The following is a 22563-nucleotide window of genomic DNA, read 5'->3' on the forward strand; positions in this document are numbered from 1 at the left end:
ATACAATATAATGCAAACAGGCTGATGGGAATAAGAAGGGGCGGCTTCTACATCTACAATATACAATATAATGCAAACAGGCTGATGGGAATAAGAAGGGGTGGCTTCTACATCTACAATATACAATATGACGCAAACAGGCTGATGGGAATAAGAAGGGGCGGCTTCTACATCTACAATATACAATATAATGCAAACAGGCTGATGGGAATAAGAAGGGGCGGCTTCTACATCTACAATATACAATATAATGCAAACAGGCTGATGGGAATAAGAAGGGGCGGCTTCTACATCTACAATCTACAATATAATGCAAACAGGCTGATGGGAATAAGAAGGGGCGGCTTCTACATCTACAATATACAATATAATGCAAACAGGCTGATGGGAATAAGAAGGGGCGGCTTCTACATCTACAATATACAATATGACGCAAACAGGCTGATGGGAATAAGAAGGGGCGGCTTCTACATCTACAATATACAATATAATGCAAACAGGCTGATGGGAATAAGAAGGGGCGGCTTCTACATCTACAATATACAATATGACGCAAACAGGCTGATGGGAATAAGAAGGGGCGGCTTCTACATCTACAATATACAATATGACGCAAACAGGCTGATGGGAATAAGAAGGGGCGGCTTCTACATCTACAATATACAATATGAGGCAAACAGGCTGATGGGAATAAGAAGGGGCGGCTTCTACATCTACAATATACGATATAATGCAAACAGGCTGATGGGAATAAGAAGGGGCGGCTTCTACATCTACAATATACAATATATTGCAAACAGGCTGATGGGAATAAGAAGGGGCGGCTTCTACATCTACAATATACAATATAATGCAAACAGGCTGATGGGAATAAGAAGGGGCGGCTTCTACATCTACAATATACAATATAATGCAAACAGGCTGATGGGAATAAGAAGGGGCGGCTTCTACATCTACAATATACAATATAATGCAAACAGGCTGATGGGAATAAGAAGGAGCGGCTTCTACATCTACAATATACAATATAATGCAAACAGGCTGATGGGAATAAGAAGGGGCGGCTTCTACATCTACAATATACAATATAATGCAAACAGGCTGATGGGAATAAGAAGGGGCGGCTTCTACATCTACGCCCCTTCTACATCTACAATATATAATATAATGCAAACAGGCTGATGGGAATAAGAAGGAGCGGCTTCTACATCTACAATATACAATATGACGCAAACAGGCTGATGGGAATAAGAAGGGGCGGCTTCTACATCTACGCCCCTTCTACATCTACAATATATAATATAATGCAAACAGGCTGATGGGAATAAGAAGGGGCGGCTTCTACATCTACAATATACGATATAATGCAAACAGGCTGATGGGAATAAGAAGGGGCGGCTTCTACATCTACAATATACGATATAATGCAAACAGGCTGATGGGAATAAGAAGGGGCGGCTTCTACATCTACAATATACAATATAATGCAAACAGGCTGATGGGAATAAGAAGGAGCGGCTTCTACATCTACAATATACAATATAATGCAAACAGGCTGATGGGAATAAGAAGGGGCGGCTTCTACATCTACAATATACAATATAATGCAAACAGGCTGATGGGAATAAGAAGGGGCGGCTTCTACATCTACGCCCCTTCTACATCTACAATATACAATATAATGCAAACAGGCTGATGGGAATAAGAAGGAGCGGCTTCTACATCTACAATATACAATATGACGCAAACAGGCTGATGGGAATAAGAAGGGGCGGCTTCTACATCTACGCCCCTTCTACATCTACAATATATAATATAATGCAAACAGGCTGATGGGAATAAGAAGGGGCGGCTTCTACATCTACAATATACGATATAATGCAAACAGGCTGATGGGAATAAGAAGGGGCGGCTTCTACATCTACAATATACGATATAATGCAAACAGGCTGATGGGAATAAGAAGGGGCGGCTTCTACATCTACAATATACAATATAATGCAAACAGGCTGATGGGAATAAGAAGGGGCGGCTTCTACATCTACAATATACAATATAATGCAAACAGGCTGATGGGAATAAGAAGGGGCGGCTTCTACATCTACAATATACAATATAATGCAAACAGGCTGATTGGAATAAGAAGGGGCGGCTTCTACATCTACAATATACAATATAATGCAAACAGGCTGATGGGAATAAGAAGGGGCGGCTTCTACCTCTACAATATACAATATATTGCAAACAGGCTGATGGGAATAAGAAGGGGCGGCTTCTACATCTACAATATACAATATGACGCAAACAGGCTGATGGGAATAAGAACGGGCGGCTTCTACATCTACAATATACGATATATTGCAAACAGGCTGATGGGAATAAGAAGGGGCGGCTTCTACATCTACAATATACGATATAATGCAAACAGGCTGATGGGAATAAGAAGGGGCGGCTTCTACATCTACAATATACGATATAATGCAAACAGGCTGATGGGAATAAGAAGGGGCGGCTTCTACATCTACAAGTGCGGATGTTCTCTCTGTTAACGTTTAAACGGTTGTGGAGGTTCTGGTCAAACTGGAATTTCCAATATGTTCCCAGGTTGTAAATCAGTGATATCTCTGTAGATGTTTGACAAGTGGCCAAACAAAACACAAAGTGAAGATTCTTCTTTCTTGGGGGGTTTTCAGTTTAACCCGGTTGGTGTCAGTATTTCCCACAGAGCAGTAATCTTTTTGTGGCTGAGGGGGTGTGGCCATGTCATCTTATATTTTGCATATTTGGCTCTGAGGCAGGTTTTTTTTTCAATGAGCTAAAACAATTGTATTTAAATGTGCATCCAACACACTTGCTTGTGGTCTAGATAAAATGTCTTGGACATGCTTTGGTGTAAATTTTGTGTACATTTGGCTCCACAGATCTATAAATGGTTCAAGTAGGGCTGGGCAATACGGATGGAAAAGTATAGTTCCATAAATTTTTACTTAACCTCAGTATTAGTTATATATCTTGGTATATTTTCCAGTGAAAATATTTCTATAATATATTAATTTTTGAGCGATATTCGGAAAAATTGAAGTGAAGGACAAGTGTACTGTAAACAGTCAGTGGCACTTTTATGAACACACTTAGTCAAGATGGGTACTAACAGCACAGAAAAGAAACTGTTAGGGTAGCACAGAATTACATAACATCAATCAAATAGAGAAATAAAGAATATATAAATAGAATAGAAACATATTCTTTCTACATAAAATAGCTGTGCAAATAATACCAAATGTATCAAACTCAGATACAAAATACATTTGCAGGCAGAGACTTTTTAATTCCCAGTGGAGGATGTAATGGACTCTCACACACGTACCTTTTTGTGGTCCTACTAGAACACATGTCTGTGGTCCTACTAGGACACATGTCTGTGGGTTCTGTGGTCCTACTAGAACACATGTCTGTGGTCCTACTAGAACACATGTCTGTGGTCCTACTAGGACACATGTCTGTGGGTTCTGTGGTCCTACTAGAACACATGTCTGTGGTCCTACTAGGACACATGTCTGTGGTCCTACTAGGACACATGTCTGTGGGTCTGTGGTCCTACTAGAACACACGTACCTTTTTGTGGTCCTACTAGAACACATGTCTGTGGTCCTACTAGGACACATGTCTGTGGGTCTGTGGTCCTACTAGAACACACGTACCTTTTTGTGGTCCTACTAGAACACATGTCTGTGGTCCTACTAGGACACATGTCTGTGGTCCTACTAGAACACATGTCTGTGGGTCTGTGGTCCTACTAGAACACACGTACGCTTCTGTGGTCCTACTAGGACACATGTCTGTGGGTTCTGTGGTTCTACTAGAACACACGTACACTCTGTGGTCCTACTAGAACACATGTCTGTGGGTTCTGTGGTCCTACTAGAACACATGTCTGTGGGTTTTGTGGTCCTACTAGAACACACGTAAGGTTCTGTGGTCCTACTAGAACACATGTCTGTGGGTTCTGTGATCCTACTAGAACACATGTCTGTAGTCCTACTAGAACACATGTCTGTGGGTCCTGTGGTCCTACTAGAATACACGTACGGTTCTGTGGTCTTACTAGAACACATGTCTGTGGTCCTACTAGAACACGTCTCTGTGGGTTCTGTGGTCCTACTAGAACACATGTCTGTGGTCCTACTAGGACACATGTCTGTGGTCCTACTAGGACACATGTCTGTGGGTCTGTGGTCCTACTAGAACACATGTCTGTGGTCCTACTAGAACACACGTACGCTTCTGTGGTCCTACTAGGACACATGTCTGTGGGTTCTGTGGTTCTACTAGAACACACGTACACTCTGTGGTCCTACTAGAACACATGTCTGTGGGTTCTGTGGTCCTACTAGAACACATGTCTGTGGGTTTTGTGGTCCTACTAGAACACACGTAAGGTTCTGTGGTCCTACTAGAACACATGTCTGTGGGTTCTGTGATCCTACTAGAACACATGTCTGTAGTCCTACTAGAACACATGTCTGTGGGTCCTGTGGTCCTACTAGAATACACGTACGGTTCTGTGGTCTTACTAGAACACATGTCTGTGGTCCTACTAGAACACGTCTCTGTGGGTTCTGTGGTCCTACTAGAACACATGTCTGTGGTCCTACTAGGACACATGTCTGTGGTCCTACTAGGACACATGTCTGTGGGTCTGTGGTCCTACTAGAACACACGTACCTTTTTGTGGTCCTACTAGAACACATGTCTGTGGTCCTACTAGGACACATGTCTGTGGTCCTACTAGAACACATGTCTGTGGGTCTGTGGTCCTACTAGAACACACGTACGCTTCTGTGGTCCTACTAGGACACATGTCTGTGGGTTCTGTGGTTCTACTAGAACACACGTACACTCTGTGGTCCTACTAGAACACATGTCTGTGGGTTCTGTGGTCCTACTAGAACACATGTCTGTGGGTTTTGTGGTCCTACTAGAACACACGTAAGGTTCTGTGGTCCTACTAGAACACATGTCTGTGGGTTCTGTGATCCTACTAGAACACATGTCTGTAGTCCTACTAGAACACATGTCTGTGGGTCCTGTGGTCCTACTAGAATACACGTACGGTTCTGTGGTCTTACTAGAACACATGTCTGTGGTCCTACTAGAACACGTCTCTGTGGGTTCTGTGGTCCTACTAGAACACATGTCTGTGGGTTCTGTGGTCCTACTAGGAAACTGGTACGCCTCTGTGGTCCTACTAGAACACATGTCTGTGGTCCTACTCGGACACATGTCTGTGGGTTCTGTGGTCCTACTAGAACACATGTCTGTGGGTTCTGTGGTCCTACTAGAACACACGTACACTTCTGTGGTCCTACTAGAACACATGTTTGTGGGTTATGTGGTCTTACTAGAACACTTGTCTGTTGTCCTTCTAGAACACACGTTTGTGGGTTCTGTGGTCTTAGTAGAACACTTGCCTGTGGTCCTACTAAAACACATGTATGGGTCTGTGGTCCTACTAGGACACATGTCTGTGGGTTCTGTGGTCTTACTAGAACACATGTTTGTGGGTTATGTGGTCTTACTAGGACACTTGTCTGTTGTCCTTCTAGAACACATGTTTGTGGGTTCTGTGGTCTTAGTAGAACACATGCCTGTGGTCCTACTAAAACACATGTACGCTTCTGTTTTCCTACTAGAACACATGTCTGTTGGTCTGTGGTCCTACTAGAACTCATGTCTGTGGGGTCTGTGGTCCTACTAGAACACATGTCTGTGGGTCCTGTGGTCCTACTAAAACACATGTCTGTGGGGTCTGTGGTCCTACTAGAACACACGTACGCTTCTGTGGTCCTACTAGAACACATGTCTGTGGGTCCTGTGGTCTTACTAGAACACATGTTTGTGGGTTATGTGGTCTTACTAGGACACTTGTCTGTTGTCCTTCTAGAACACACGTTTGTGGGTTCTGTGGTCTTAGTAGAACACATGCCTGTGGTCCTACTAAAACACATGTACGCTTCTGTTTTCCTACTAGAACACATGTCTGTTGGTCTGTGGTCCTACTAGAACACATGTCTGTGGGTCCTCTGGTCCTACTAGAACACACGTACGCTTCTGTGGTCTTACTAGAACACATGTCTGTGGTCCTACTAGAACACGTCTCTGTGGGTACTGTGGTCCTACTAGAACACATGTCTGTGGTCCTACTGGACACATGTCTGTGGGTTCTGTGGTCCTACTAGAACACATGTCTGTGGGTTCTGTGGTCCTACTAGTACACACGTACGCTTCTGTGGTCCTACTAGAACACATGTCTGTGGTCCTACTAGAACACATGTCTGTGGGTTCTGTGGTCCTACTAGAACACACGTACGCTTCTGTGGTCCTACTAGAACACATGTCTGTGGTCCTACTAGGACACATGTCTGTGGGTTCTGTGGTCCTACTAGAACACATGTCTGTGGGTTCTGTGGTCCTACTAGAACACACGTACACTTCTGTGGTCCTACTAGAACACATGTTTGTGGGTTATGTGGTCTTACTAGAACACTTGTCTGTTGTCCTTCTAGAACACACGTTTGTGGGTTCTGTGGTCTTAGTAGAACACTTGCCTGTGGTCCTACTAAAACACATGTATGGGTCTGTGGTCCTACTAAAACACATATCTGTGGGTTCTGTGGTCCTACTAAAACACATGTCTGTGGGTTCTGTGGTCCTACTAGAACACACGTCTGTGGGTCCTGTGGTCTTACTAGAACACATGTCTGTGGTCCTACTAGAACACATGTCTGTGGGTTCTGTGGTCCTACTAGAACACATGTCTGTGGGTCCTGTGGTCTTACTAGAACACATGTCTGTGGGTCCTGTGGTCTTACTAGAACACATGTCTGTGGTCCTACTAGAACATGTGTCTGTGGGTACTGTGGTCCTACTAGAACACATGTTTGTGGTCCTACTGGACACATGTCTGTGGGTTCTGTGATCCTACTAGGACACATGTCTGTGGGTTCTGTGGTCCTACTAGAACACACGTACGCTTCTGTGGTCCTACTAGGACACATGTCTGTGGTCTTACTAGGACACATATCTGTGGGTCTGTGGTCCTACTAGAACACATGTCTGTGGGTTCTGTGGTCCTACTAAAACACATGTCTGTGGGTTCAGTGGTCCTACTAGGACACATGTCTGTGGGCCTGTGGTCCTACTAGGACACATGTCTGTGGGTTCTGTGGTCCTACTAGAACACATGTCTGTGGGTTCTGTGTTTCTACTTGAACACATGTCTGTGGGTTCTGTGGTTCTACTAGAACATATGACTGTGGGTTCTGTGGTTCTACTAGGACACATGTCTGTGGGTTCTGTGGTCCTACTAGAACACATATCTGTGGGTCTACTAGAACACATGTCTGTGGGTTCTGTGGTCCTACTAGAACACATGTCTGTGGGTCTGTGGTCCTACTAGAACACACGTACACTTCTGTGGTCCTACTAGGACACATGTCTGTGGTCCTACTAGGACACATGTCTGTGGTCCTACTAGGACACATGTCTGTGGTCCTACTAGAACACATGTCTGTGGGTTCTCTGGTCCTACTAGAACACACGTACGCTTCTGTGGTCCTTCTAGAACACATGTACGCTTACATTTACAAAATAAGAGCACTGGACAGGAAGACACAGGGAACAAAAACAACACAAGTCCATAACTGTCACGGAGGTCATGACAAAAGTATCAGACTGTATCTTCTAGAAATGTACACTGATAAAAATCTTGAAGATGAACGTCACCGAAATGTTTTTTTGTTTCAATCAAAAATAAACTTCATAAACAATATATGAAGAGTTCGGATACAAAAACAGATTTCTCCATTTTCCTTGTTTTTAGTATGTCAATTAGAGATGCGTAGATAGGCAATTATATCATCCGCATCCGCATCACCAAAGTCGTCATCCACCCGCCGTCCACCCGAACCAACATTTTATCAGGACCGTACCCGCCCGCCAACCGCCCGCTGAAATACATCAGAGGTAGTCCGCCTCTACCACTCACAGAGCTATTTAAATCTGTTTCACAGAGTAATGATGACAATTGGAGCCGCTAACATTCTCGCGACTATCCAATAGCGTTCATCCTGATTACAAGAACATAGGCGTGCTGTGAAGCCATTGCTTTTGCCTTTGACACCTTCAACAACATGCACAAACCGATTGTTGGTCCGGCAACATGTTGTGTGCAGCTTCCGCAATCACACGTAGAAGATTGAACGGCATACTGGGTGATACAGAGTACACTGATGGTTGTGATATAAACAACTTTAACACTTATTTATATGCGCCACGCTGTGAAGCCACACCCAACGAGATTGACAGACACATTTCGGGAGAACATCCTCACAGTAACACAACATAAACGCAACACAACAAATACCCATAATCCTTTGTATCCGTGAGGTGCCTGAATACATTTTACACCCCCGCGCCGCCAACCCCGCCCACCTTACCGACGCACGGGGGGTTTGCTGCTAGCGGGGTGTATAAAATAGTCAGGAAGTGTCACGGATACAAAGGATCATGGGTATTTGTTGTGTTGCGTTTATGTTGTGTTACTGTGAGGATGTTCTCCCGAAAAGTGTTTGTCGTTCTTAATTGGTGTGGCTTCACCATTAGTGTACTCTTTGTCACCCAGTATGCCTTGCAGTCGTGTGCGTGTTGCTGCGGAAGCCACACACACTCATCCGCGGACTCCGCGGATGAGACCGCAAACCGCGCATCTCTAATGTCGATGTTTTTTGTGGCGTTGCAAAGATGTGGCTTGCAACTGCATCGTTTCCAACAACCAAAATCATAGTCCAAATTTTAAAAATGCACATTTATTAACAAAATGGCATTTCGATGATGATGTACAAATTTTGCAGCAAAAAGCAATAACTCCAAACAAAAACAGACTACTGCTAATCCGAGATTGCCCGGCTCTAAAAATGAGTAAAAACAGATCCATTTTTTTTTTCAGAGGAATGCTTATTCCGGCTTCACGGTGGCAGAGGGGTTAGTGCGTCTGCCTCACAATACGAAGGTACTGCAGTCCTGGGTTCAAATCCAGGCTCGGGATCTTTCTGTGTGGAGTTTGCATGTTCTCCCCGTGACTGCGTGGGTTCCCTCCGGGTACTCCGGCTTCCTCCCACCCCCAAAGACATGCACCTGGGGATAGGTTGATTGGCAACACTAAATTGGCCCTAGTGTGTGAATGTGAGTGTGAATGTTGTCTGTCTATCTGTGTTGGCCCTGCGATGAGGTGGCGACTTGTCCAGGGTGTACCCCGCCTTCCGCCCGATTGTAGCTGAGATAGGCGCCAGCGCCCCCCGCAACCCCGAAAGGGAATAAGCGGTAGAAAATGGATGGATGGATGGAATGCTTATTCCATCATTGTAATGAATTCATTCATTCCTTCTAAACAAATACCTTTTTTGGGTGATCTCTGGACAGAAAGTTTGACCTCTGCAGTTAATGTCCATTTTTCCCAGCTGACTGTGTCCACCTTCCTTGCTCCCGCAGCCCTCACATTCATTAGGACAGCGTCTCAGTGGGCGAGAGCACCGCGCACTCACTGATTTGATCAAAGTTTGTCATTATTGATGCTTTCATTGAGTTACAATATCAGCAAACAGGCAGGAAGCGAGCAACCATGAGCGCTGCTATTGATTGATGTAATCTCATTTTCATGCACTGATGCTTTTGTCTGCTTGTGACAGAAAGACAGATTGTCTCTTTCTGAAGTGAAACACAACATTCAACAGTGAAATGCAAAAAAGATACGTCGCTTTTGCGAAAAATGTGAATTTACCTCTTGGTAGAGAATGGTGTAATCCAGTGATTCTCAAACCGCGGTACGTACCCCACTTGTAGTACGCCATGGAATCACTTGATTGAAGTTTTCTTTTCCTCCATTCAAAGTGTGTGCAATAGAGATGCTCGGATAGGCAAATATATCATCTGCATCCGCGTCACCAAAATCGTCATCCACCCGCCGTCCACCCGAACCAACATTCTATCTGGACTCTACCCGCCCGTCAGAGGTTGGCCACCTTTACCACTCACAGAGCTATTTAAAACTGTTTCACAGAGTAATGATGACAATTGGAGCCGCTAATGTTCTCGCGACTACTCAATAGCGTTCATCCTGTGACAAAAATATGGGCGTGCTGTGAAGCCATTTCCTTAGACACCTTCAACAACATGTACGAACCGATTGTTGGTCCGGCAACATGTTGTGTGCAGCTTCAGCAATTACACGTTCAAGATTGAAAGGCATACTGGGTGACACAGAGTACACTGATGGTTGTGATATAAACAACTTTAACACTTACTAATATGCGCCACGCTGTGAAGCCACACCCAACAAGATTGACAAACACATTTCGGGAGAACATCCTTACAGTAACACAACATAAACGCAACACAACCATCACCCATAATAATTTGTATTCATGACACTTCCTGAATATATTTTACACCCCGCTAGCAGCAAACCCCCCGTGCGTCGGTAAGGTGGGCGGGGTTGGAGGCGCGGAAAGATCAATCCATAATGGATCCAACACAGTCGCGAGAGTCCAGTCCAAAGCGGATCCAACACAGCAGCGAGAGTCCCGTTCACAGCGGAGCCAGCAGGAAACCATCCCAAGCGGAGGCTGATCAGCAGCGCAGAGATGTCCCCAGCCGATACACAGGCGAGCAGTACATGGCCACCGGATCGGACCGGACTCCCTCCACAAAGGAGAGTGGGACATAGAAGAAAAAGAAAAGAAACGGCAGATCAACTGGTCTAAAAAGGGAGTCTATTTAAAGGCTAGAGTATACAAATGAGTTTTAAGGTGAGACTTAAATGCTTCTACTGAGGTGGCATCTCGAACTGTTACCGGGAGGGCATTCCAGAGTACTGGAGCCCGAAATGAAAAGGCTCTACAGCCCGCAGACTTTTTTTGGGCTTTGGGAATCACTAATAAGCCGGAGTCCTTTGAACGCAGATTTCTTGCCGGGACATATGGTACAATACAATCGGCAAGATAGGATGGAGCTAGACCGTGTAGTATTTTATACGTAAGTAGTAAAACCTTAAAGTCACATCTTAAGTGGTATGTTTAAAGATGTTGGACATAGATAACAAACATGTTTAATTGTCAGGTGAGTGTTACTTTAAGAAAGCTGTCATCATGTCAAACAAACAAACTGGTATTTCCGGAATGAACCTCCTGGTTTGGAACTGCTGTGTGTGTTTCTTCACACAACATAGAACGCAAGGGTTGTGTGTGTTTCTTCACACAACATCCAACTCAACAGACAGCGACAGGATAGTCTTCAACTCTCCTTAGAAGGGACTATTCTGCAAATGCAAAATTTATATTTTTCTTTTACCCACAAGGGAATTGGGCTCCATCTCGTAACAGGTATGGCACACTTTCAATGAAAAGGAATTTTATTATTCTCATTTCCGATGTTTACGGTAAGTTGAAAGCAGGTGTGCAGAGATAAAATGCTGCTGTCATGCAAAGAAGGACTTAAGTCTTAATGAGGACAATCTGGAAGAAAATGTACTTTATTTGGTGGAATCACTAAAAATAATTTATATCAATCAATCAATCAATGTTTACTTATATAGCCCTAAATCACTAGTGTCTCAAAGGGCTGCACAAACCACTACGACATCCTCGGTAGGCCCACATAAGGGCAAGGAAAACTCACACCCAGTGGGACGTCGGTGACAATGATGACTATGAGAACCTTGGAGAGGAGGAAAGCAATGGATGTCGAGCGGGTCTAACATGATACTGTGAAAGTTCAATCCATAATGGATCCAACACAGTCGCAAGAGTCCAGTCCAAAGCGGATCCAACACAGCAGCGAGAGTCCCGTTCATAGCGGAGCCAGCAGGAAACCATCCCAAGCGGAGGCGGATCAGCAGCGCAGAGATGTCCCCAGCCGATACACAGGCGAGCAGTACATGGCCACCGGATCGGACCGGACCCCATCCACAAGGGAGAGTGGGACAAAGGAGAAAAAGAAAAGAAACGGCAGATCAACTGGTCTAAAAAGGGAGTCTATTTAAAGGCTAGAGTAAACAAAAGAGTTTTAAGGTGAGACTTAAATGCTTCTACTGAGGTGGCATCTCGAACTTTTACCGGGAGGGCATTCCAGAGTACTGGAGCCCAAAATGAAAAAGCTCTATAGCCCGCAGACTTTTTTTGGGCTTTAGGAATCACTAATAAGCCGGAGTCCTTTGAACGCAGAATTCTTGCCGGGACATATGGTACAATACAATCGGCAAGATAGGATGGAGCTAGACCGTGTAGTATTTTATACGTAAGTAGTAAAACCTTAAAGTCACATCTTAAGTGCACAGGAAGCCAGTGCAGGTGAGCCAGTATAGGTATACTGTATATGTATGTATATATGTATATAAAGGTATATACAGTACAGGTATATATGTATGTATATATGTATATAAAGGTATATACAGTACAGGCGTAATGTGATCAAACTTTCTTGTTCTTGTCAAAAGTCTAGCAGCCGCATTTTGTACCAACTGTAATCTTTTAATGCTAGACATGGGGAGACGAGACGAGACGTAACAAACGCATGGATAATGATCTCAGCGTCTTTAGTGGACAGAATGGAGCGAATTTTAGCGATATTACGGAGATGAAAGAAGGCCGTTTTTAGTAACGCTTTTAATGTGTGACTCAAAGGAGAGAGTTGAGTCGAAGATAATACCCAGATTCTTTACTGTGTCGCCTTGTTTAATTGTTTGGTTGTCAAATGTTAGAGTTGTATTATTAAATAGAGTTCTGTGTCTAGCAGGACCGATAATCAGCATTTCCGTTTTTTTGGCGTTGAGTTGCAAAAAGTTAGCGGACATCCATTGTTTAATTTCATTAAGACACGCCTCCAGCTGACTACAATCCGGCAGTGATGGGCAAGGTACTTGAAAAATGTAGTAAGCTAAGCTACTAGTTAGTGGCGATTAAACGGAGCTAAGCTACAGGAAAAGCTGTCCCCACAGAGAATTAGCTTTCAAGCATCAAAGGTAGTTTGCTACAGTAAATCAACACTACATATATAGTTCAATATATATCTCAGCTTAATGTACAACTTTCCTCAAAACAAATAGGAAAAGAAAACATGCTCAGTTTGATCGTTTATTATAATCAACACAAACGAAACATGCCCTGTGTCTGGCTTTTTAACATTCAACATGTCTAAACTTCCAAAGTTGTGGTACCATGTCCAAAATGAGAGAAAAAAGACTGGAAACCAAATACTGTACACAAAAGGCAACAATAACAATACTGATAATATGAAGTAAACAGCAAAACATATGCTCTGTATTAGAATGGAGACATTTTAGCACAGGATAATAGACTGTACCAACACACATTAGCACAGTGCCAACATGACAATAACCTGGCCAAAGGAAAAGTGCAAAGCAAATATTTGTCCCACAAATCGGACATCAATGCGTTCCGTCTTTAGATGAACACAAATCAATGACACGGGTGGGACTGAAGTTGTGACTGGTGACCGGTGGCTGCTGGCTCCGGTGCAGGGGGGTGACTGATGTTGTGACTGGTGGCAGCGTGCGCCGGTGCGGGGGGGGGGGGGGAACTGTTGTTGTGACTGGTGACTGCTGGCTCCAATGCAGGGGGGTGACTGATGTTGTGACTGGTGGCTGCTGGCTCCGGTGAAGGGTGGTGACTGATGTTGTGACTGGTGGCAGCGTGCTCCGGTGCGGAGGGTGACTGATGTTGTGACTGGTGGCAGCGTGCTCTGGTGCAGGGGTGTGACTGATGCTGTGACTGGTGGCTTCTGGCTACGGTGCAGGGGGGTGACTGATGTTGTGACTGGTGGCTTCTGGCTCCGTTGCAGGGGGGTGACTGATGTTGTGACTGGTGGCTTCTGGCTCCGTTGCAGGGGGGTGACTGATGTTGTGACTGGTGGCTGCTGGCTCCGGTGCAGGGGGGTGACTGATGTTGTGACTGGTGGCTGCTGGCTCCTGTGCAGGGGGGGGACTGATGTTGTGACTGGTGGCTGCTGGCTCCGGTGCAGGGGGGTGACTGATGTTGTGACTGGTGGCTGCTGGCTCCGGTGCAGGGGGGTGACTGATGTTGTGACTGGTGGCTGCTGGCTCCGGTGCAGGGGGGTGACTGATGTTGTGACTGGTGGCTGCTGGCTCCGGTGCAGGGGGGTGACTGATGTTGTGACTGGTGGCTGCTGGCTCCGGTGCTGGGGGGTGACTGATGTTGTGACTGGTGGCTGCTGGCTCCGGTGCAGGGGGGTGACTGATGTTGTGACTGGTGGCTGCTGGCTCCTGTGCAGGGGGGGTACTGATGTTGGGACTGGTGGCTGCTGGCTCCGGTGCAGGGGGGGGGGGGGGGGACTGATGTTGTGACTGGTGGCAGCGTGCTCCGGTGCGGGGGGTGACTAATGTTGTGACTGGTGGCAGCGTGCTCTGGTGCAGGGGTGTGACTGGTGGCTTCTGGCTCCGGTGCAGGGGGGTGACTGATGTTGTGACTGGTGGAGGCGTGTTCCGGTGCAGGGGTGTGACTGATGTTGTGACTGGTGGCTTCTGGCTCCGGTGCAGGGGGGTGACTGATTTTGTGACTGGTGGCTTCTGGCTCCGGTGCAGGGGGGTGACTGATGTTGTGACTGGTGGCAGCGTGCTCCGGTGCAGGGGGGTGACTGATGTTGTGACTGGTGGCTGCTGGTTCCGGTGCAGGGGGGTGACTTATGTTGTGACTGGTGGCAGCGTGCTCCGGTGCAGGGGGGTGACTGATGTTGTGACTGGTGGCAGCGTGCTCCGGTGCAGGGGGGTGACTGATGTTGTGACTGGTGGCTTCTGGCTCCGGTGCAGGGGGGTGACTGATGTTGTGACTGGTGGCAGCGCGCGAGCGTGACCAGCTTGACGACTTCATACTGTTATGATCCGCTGCCCGGATCATATTATGTTTTGGTTGGGAGTCATTTTGTACTATGTTCTGCTAATGTTTGCCTTAGTTCCTGGTTGCACATCCTTGTTTGATCTTGTCTCCATAGTTAAATATTAGTTTCACCTGCCACTTGTTTTTTGACACGCACCGTCCTTGTGATTGCTGTTCTTATTTAAGTCTGCCTTTTCCGTGGATTCGACCTTGCTGCCTAGTTTGTTTTATAAAACAGTGACAACCCTAATTCCCTATTCTGATAACCAGTTTTGTACTTGCTAGCTTCAGCGCTATGCTTTTGATTTTTTCTAGCTCCCATGCTAGTTCTGTCTGTTTTGCCTTTTGTGCCTAGTAGCAGTCTTTCTGTTTCATAGTCTGTTTTATTTATTAAATACATCTTTGGTTCTTACCTTCACGCTGTGTCCGAGCCCGACTGCATTCTGGGAGAATGACTACGCATCACGATGCCTGGCAAACGTCACACATAGTCCTTTATTGTCGTGTTGGTTGGCTTGTCGGGTGTGGGCCAGGGGTGCCCTTGCGCCCTGCTGCGCCACCCTTCACGCCCGGTGTCAAGCCTTCGTCTGGGGCGGGCTTGTCGGGAGTTGTCTCTGGGGCTTGGGGGAGGAGATCGGCTAGTTCTCAGTGGGCAGTGGGTGCCGGGACTTAAACGCTGTGTATGGATTTGTTGTCCTATACATAGGTGTGTGTGTGTGTGTGTGTATGGATGGATGGATGGATGTAGGTATGTAAATGTGTGTATGTATGTATAAGTGTGTGCATGTATGGGTATAGGTATGTGTGTGTTTATAGATGTGTATGTGTATGTATATATGTATATATGCATATGTGTATATGTATGTATATTTAAGTGTATGTATGCATGTATTTATGAATGTGTAAATATATGTATTTATTATGCATGTATGTGTATATATATATATACAAATATATATATATATATATATATATATATATATATATATATATATATATATATATATATGTGTGTGTGTGTGTGTGTAGATATATGCAGTTCCCCTATAGGAGTGAGTGCAGTTCCCCTATAGGAGTGAGTGCAGTTCCCCTATAGGAGTGAGTGCAGTTCCCCTATAGGACTAAGGTCTCCGCAGAAGAGGACTGTAGTTGATGGAGTGGGGTTGTATCAGCAGAAAAAGCACACACATTGTTGATTGTTATGACACAAGCGCCCAGGTGTGTACGCACAGACACACATTGCTGTTGTGTTCAAGTCTTTTTGGGTCACAATGCTCCTCATCAACTCTTTAGAAAACTGTCCTGTAGATTACTAGTACACTAGAGATGCGCGGATAGGCAATTATTTCATCCGCAACCGTATCACAAAAGTCGTCATCCACCCGAACCAACATTTAATCATAACCACGCCCGCCCATTGTTATATTTCTAATATAGACGATGCAAAGCTTATTGATGTTAGAAATCTTTTGCCTGTTAAAGAAAGGAGACTGATCCAATGCAGCAGAGAGATTCAATGCGTGCCACGCATTAATATCTCTTGGCCACGCATTAGGGGCCAAGAGATATTAATGCATGATAATATTATTTATCATTATTATAATATTATTTTCATTTCCATTAAGAAAGTGTTGACTATTGTTGCCATTGCCCTCAGATCAGGAGTGTGTTCCTCACACTTTGAGTGCGCAGCAGTAGAACGATGCTTTTAAGAAGTTAAAAAAATGTTTTAGAAAGACTAGGCCTATATTTTGATTAGGTAAAAAAAAAAAAATTCTGAATTTATTTTAATGAATATTAACTTGTCAACGTTATAATGCTCAAGTAGGGACGAGTGCGGGTTGCACAGTGAACAAATTTGCAACAAAGTTGAGCCTTTCTTGATTGATCTGCAGGCATGATAAAATATCAGACAATCTCCATTGTCAACGACAGGCAGGAAAATAAAGATAAACACATAGCCTATGTTGTAGCCATAAGCTCATACGTTTTTAAGTTGAAATAAAAAAAATAAATAAAAAATGTGCCTCATAAGCCTTAGGCTGTCAATCACGCGCACAAACCTTAATTATACAATCACATATAATACGATTAATTATTAATTATACAATCACAGTAATACGATTACTATAACGTATCATTTTCGGGTCTCCCCATGTCTAGCATTAAAAGATTACAGTTGGTACAAAATGCGGCTGCTAGACTTTTGACAAGAACAAGAAAGTTTGATCACATTACGCCTGTACTGTATATACCTTTATATACATATATACATACATATATACCTGTACTGTATATACCTTTATATACATATATACATACATATATACCTGTACTGGCTCACCTGCACTGGCTTCCTGTGCACTTAAGATGTGACTTTAAGGTTTTACTACTTACGTATAAAATACTACACGGTCTAGCTCCATCCTATCTTGCCGATTGTATTGTACCATATGTCCCGGCAAGAAATCTGCGTTCAAAAGACTCCGGCTTATTAGTGATCCCCAAAGCCCAAAAAAAGTCTGCGGGCTGTAGAGCTTTTTCATTTCGGGCTCCAGTACTCTGGAATGCCCTCCCGGTAACAGTTCGAGATGCCACCTCAGTAGAAGCATTTAAGTCTCACCTTAAAATTCATCTGTATACTCTAGCCTTTAAATAGACCTCCTTTTTAGACCAGTTGATCTGCTGCTTCTTTTCTTTCTCCTATGCCCCCCCTCCCATGGATGAAGTACTGGCTGTCCAGAGTCGAGACCCAGGATGGACCGCTCGTCGGGACCCAGGATGGACCGCTCGCCTGTATCGGTTGGGGACATCTCTACGCTGCTGATCCGCCTCCGCTTGAGATGGTCTCCTGTGGACTGGACTCTCGCTGCTGTCTTGGATCCGCTTGAACTGAACTCTCGCGGCTGTGTTGGAGCCACTATGGATTGAACTTTCACAGTATCATGTTAGACCCGCTCCACATCCATTGCTTTCGGTCCCCTAGAGGGGGGGGGTTGCCCACATCTGAGGTCCTCTCCAAGGTTTCTCATAGTCAGCATTGTCACTGGCGTTCCACTGGATGTGAATTCTCCCTGCCCACTGGGTGTGAGTTTTCCTTGCCCTTTTGTGGGTTCTTCCGAGGATGTTGTAGTCGTAATGATTTGTGCAGTCCTTTGAGACATTTGTGATTTGGGGCTATATAAATAAACATTGATTGATTGATTGATGACATATGTATGTCATCCCTATTTAAACCAAAATAAATTAAACAAATAATAGTTATAAATTACCTGCAACTTATTGGCCAAGGCAAGTAGCTGAAGGGGGGAAATCAAACCCATCAGACTGCACTTTATCATCAAACTTGAATTATAACGAAAATAGACAATCGCGACAAACAAAGCAGGCTAAATAGCCTTAATGACATTGTAGCCAAAGGAGATACGCTTCACTCTAAAGCGAGGCCATATAATTACCACACAGTAGTATATCTCGGATAGAAAAAAAACACAATAAAAAACGCAATTGCCTTAATTCCTTTGCATTGTCGTGCGCCCAAACAACACGTAACCATCACAATTATTCAGCTGACCGAACTCAATATAGGTTAGACATGGGCTTATTTGGTATAGGTAACGTAGACTAATTCATTTAACGTATCCAACCGTATGTCTAATTACTTGTTTTTTTGTTAGCATGCAGGAATAAAATGGCATCTACAGTGCCAGCGTTCAGGCGAGAGCGCTTGACCTCTAAAATGCGCCCTGCTGCGCTGAAGGAGCGCTCACTTGCGGGAGTTGTCTTTTTCTTTTTTTCTTCTTCTTCTGTTGTGTTGTGTTTTTTTGTGCTGCAGTGCCTGATGAATAATTGACTTTCAAAGAGTGCTACTCGTTTTTCGTATGTGGGTAACAACATTTATCCATCCATCCGTCCATCCATCTTCTTCCGCTTATCCAAGGTCGGGTCGCGGGGGCAACAGCCTAAGCAGGGAAACCCTGACTTCCCTCTCCCATGCCACTTCGTCTAGCTCTTCCCGGGGGATCCCGAGGCGTTCCCAGGCCAGCTGGGAGACATAGTCTTCCCAACGTGTCCTGGGTCTTCCCCGTGGCCTCCTACCGGTTGGACGTGCCCTAAACACCTCCCTAGGGAGGCGTTCGGGTGGCATCCTGACCAGATGCCCGAACCACCTCATCTGGCTCCTCTCGATGTGAAGGAGCAGCGGCTTTACTTTGAGCTCCTCCCGGATGGCAGAGCTTCTCACCCTATCTCTAAGGGAGAGACCCGCCACACGGCGGAGGAAACTCATTTGGGCCGCTTGTACCCGTGATCTTATCCTTTCGGTCATGACCCAAAGCTCATGACCATAGGTGAGGATGGGAACGTAAATCGACCGGTAAATTGAGAGCTTTGCCTTCCGGCTCAGCTCCTTCTTCACCACAACGGATCGGTACAACGTCCGCATTACTGAAGACGCCGCACCGATCCGCCTGTCGATCTCACGATCCACTCTTCCCCCACTCGTGAACAAGACTCCTAGGTACTTGAACTCCTCAACTTGGGGCAGGGTCTCCTCCCCAACCCGGAGATGGCCCTCCACCCTTTTCCGGGCGAGAACCATGGACTCGGACTTGGAGGTGCTGATTCTCATTCCGGTCGCTTCACACTCGGCTGCAAACTGATCCAGTGAGAGCTAACAACATTTAACTATGTATAAATATTTTTCGAATTGGTTCAACCGCCACCCGCCTGAATGTATTTAAAATCAATTTTTTTCGTCATGTCACCCGCCCGACCCCGTGGTTGTGTCCGCAATCCGCGCATCTCCATTGTACGCGCAATTGTCCAAAACTGTGGTACTATTTATTTTTTTCAGTGTTTTGTCCTAACTTTACATCTTTAAACGCATGCACGCGGTGTATTGTGGATAATCGCCACTATCTTTCAAGAAGTACACACTTTGTGTGGATGATTGATTGACAGCATGGGAGTGCGACTTTAAGAAATGACATATCAAAGAAATGTTGACTAAAATACCAATTTTGTATATGAGAGACTATTCTTCAATGACCTTTGTGTTGGGAAGTGAATAAAATGACCACAATTTGACCTTGGTCATAAAATAGCAGACACCCAGTTGTCATGGTGACCACTGCTTATTTGACAAATGTTTAGGAGGATCTGTGGGGTCTTTTTATCCCGCACAGCATGATCACATCACGGTCTGCCATTTGACATCATGACGTGATGACATGATGGGCAGCACGGTGGAAGAGGGGGTTAGTGTGTCTGCTTTACAATGCGAAGGTCCTGAGTAGTCCTGAGTTCAATCCCCGGCTCGGGATCTTTCTGTGTGGAGTTTGCATGTTCTCCCTGTGACTGTGTGGGTTCTACTCCGGCTTCCTCCCACCTCCAAAGGCATGCACCTGGGGATAGGCCCCTCCGAACCTCCAAAGATATGCACCTGGGAATAGGCCCCTCCCACCTCCAAAGACATGCACCTGAGGATAGGCCCCTCCCACCTCCAAATACATGCACCTGAGGATAGGCCCCTCCCACCTCCAAAGACATGCACCTGGGGATAGGCCCCTCCGAACCTCCAAAGATATGCACCTGGGAATAGGCCCCTCCCACCTCCAAAGACATGCACCTGGGGATAGGCCCCTCCCACCTCCAAAGACATGCACCTGAGGATAGGCCCCTCCCACCTCCAAAGACATACACCTGGGAATAGGCCCCTCCCACCTCCAAAGACATGCAGCTGGGAATAGGCCCCTTCCACCTCCAAAGACATGCACCTGGGGATAGGCCCCTCCCACCTCCAAAGACATGCACCTGAGGATAGGCCCCTCCCACCTCCAAAGACATGCACCTGAGGATAGGCCCCTTCCACCTCCAAAGACATGCACCTGGGGATAGGCCCCTCCCACCTCCAAAGACATGCACCTGGGAATAGGCCCCTCCCACCTCCAAAGACATGCACCTGTGGATAGGCCCCTCCGAACCTCCAAAGACATGCAGCTGGGAATAGGCCCCTCCCACCTCCAAAGACATGCACCTGGGGATAGGCCCCTCCCACCTCCAAAGACATGCACCTGAGGATAGGCCCCTTCCACCTCCAAAACATGCACCTGGGGATAGGCCCCTCCCACCTCCAAAGACATCCACCTGGGGATAGGCCCCTCCCACCTCCAAAGACATGCACCTGGGGATAGGCCCCTCCCACCTCCAAAGACATGCACCTGGGGATAGGCCCCTCCCACCTCCAAAGACATGCACCTGAGGATAGGCCCCTCCCACGTCCAAAGACATGCACCTGGGAATAGGCCCCTCCCACCTCCAAAGACATGCACCTGGGGATAGGCCCCTCCCACCTCCAAAGACATGCACCTGGGAATAGGCCCCTCCCACCTCCAAAGACATGCACCTGGGGATAGGCCCCTCCCACCTCCAAAGACATGCACCTGGGGATAGGCCCCTCCCACCTCCAAAGACATGCACCTGGGGATAGGCCCCTCCCACCTCCAAAGACATGCACCTGGGGATAGGCCCCTCCCACCTTCAAAGACATGCACCTGGGGATAGGCCCCTCCCACCTCCAAAGACATGCACCTGAGGATAGGCCTCTCCCACCTCCAAAGACATGCACCTGAGGATAGGCCCCTTCCACCTCCAAAACATGCACCTGGGGATAGGCCCCTCCCACCTCCAAAGACATCCACCTGGGGATAGGCCCCTCCCACCTCCAAAGACATGCACCTGGGGATAGGCCCCTCCCACCTCCAAAGACATGCACCTGAGGATAGGCCCCTCCCACCTCCAAATACATGCACCTGAGGATAGGCCCCTCCCACCTCCAAAGACATGCACCTGGGGATAGGCCCCTCCGAACCTCCAAAGACATGCACCTGGGGATAGGCCCCTCCCACCTCCAAAGACATGCACCTGGGGATAGGCCCCTCCCACCTCCGAAGACATGCACCTGGGGATAGGCCCCTCCCACCTCCAAAGAAATGCACCTGGGAATAGGCCCCTCCCACCTCCAAAGACATGCACCTGGGGATAGGCCCCTCCCACCTCCAAAGACATGCACCTGAGGATAGGCCCCTCCCACCTCCAAAGACAGGCACCTGGGGATAGGCCCCTCCCACCTCCGAAGACATGCACCTGAGGATAGGCCCCTCCCACCTCCAAAGACATGCACCTGAGGATAGGCCCCTCCCACCTCCAAAGACATGCACCTGGGAATAGGCCCCTCCCACCTCAAAAGACATGCACCTGGGAATAGGCCCCTCCCACCTCCAAAGACATGCACCTGGGGATAGGGCCCTCCCACCTCCAAAGAAATGCACCTGGGAATACGCCCCTCCCACCTCCAAAGACATGCACCTGGGGATAGGCCCCTCCCACCTCCAAAGACATGCACCTGGGGATAAGGCCCTCCCACCTCCAAAGAAATGCACCTGGGAATAGGCCCCTTCCACCTCCAAAGACATGCACCTGGGGATAGGCCCCTCCCACCTCCGAAGACATGCACCTGAGGATAGGCCTCTCCCACCTCCAAAGACATGCACCTGGGGATAGGCCCCTCCCACCTCCAAAGACATGCACCTGAGGA

The 22563-nt window shown here is 46.5% G+C and overlaps 1 protein-coding gene across 9 annotated transcripts in view; it reads left to right on the forward strand.

The window, feature by feature from the left end:
* LOC133568828 (liprin-beta-2-like) overlaps nt 1–22563 on the forward strand; it is a 183425-nt gene that overhangs the window by 31148 nt on the left and 129714 nt on the right. For 6 of the 9 annotated variants that reach the window (XM_061920986.1, XM_061920990.1, XM_061920989.1 and 3 more), the window contains exon 1: nt 11259–11438. The exons of 2 other annotated variants lie outside the window; for them this stretch is intronic. The gene's annotated coding sequence lies outside the window, so the exon portion shown is untranslated. Of the gene's footprint in view, nt 1–11257; nt 11439–22563 lie in introns of those variants that run through there. One more of the 9 variants, XM_061920993.1, reaches the window with a different exon arrangement.

This window comes from Nerophis ophidion, linkage group LG14, assembly GCF_033978795.1.
Source record: "Nerophis ophidion isolate RoL-2023_Sa linkage group LG14, RoL_Noph_v1.0, whole genome shotgun sequence".
NCBI lineage: Eukaryota > Metazoa > Chordata > Actinopteri > Syngnathiformes > Syngnathidae > Nerophis > Nerophis ophidion.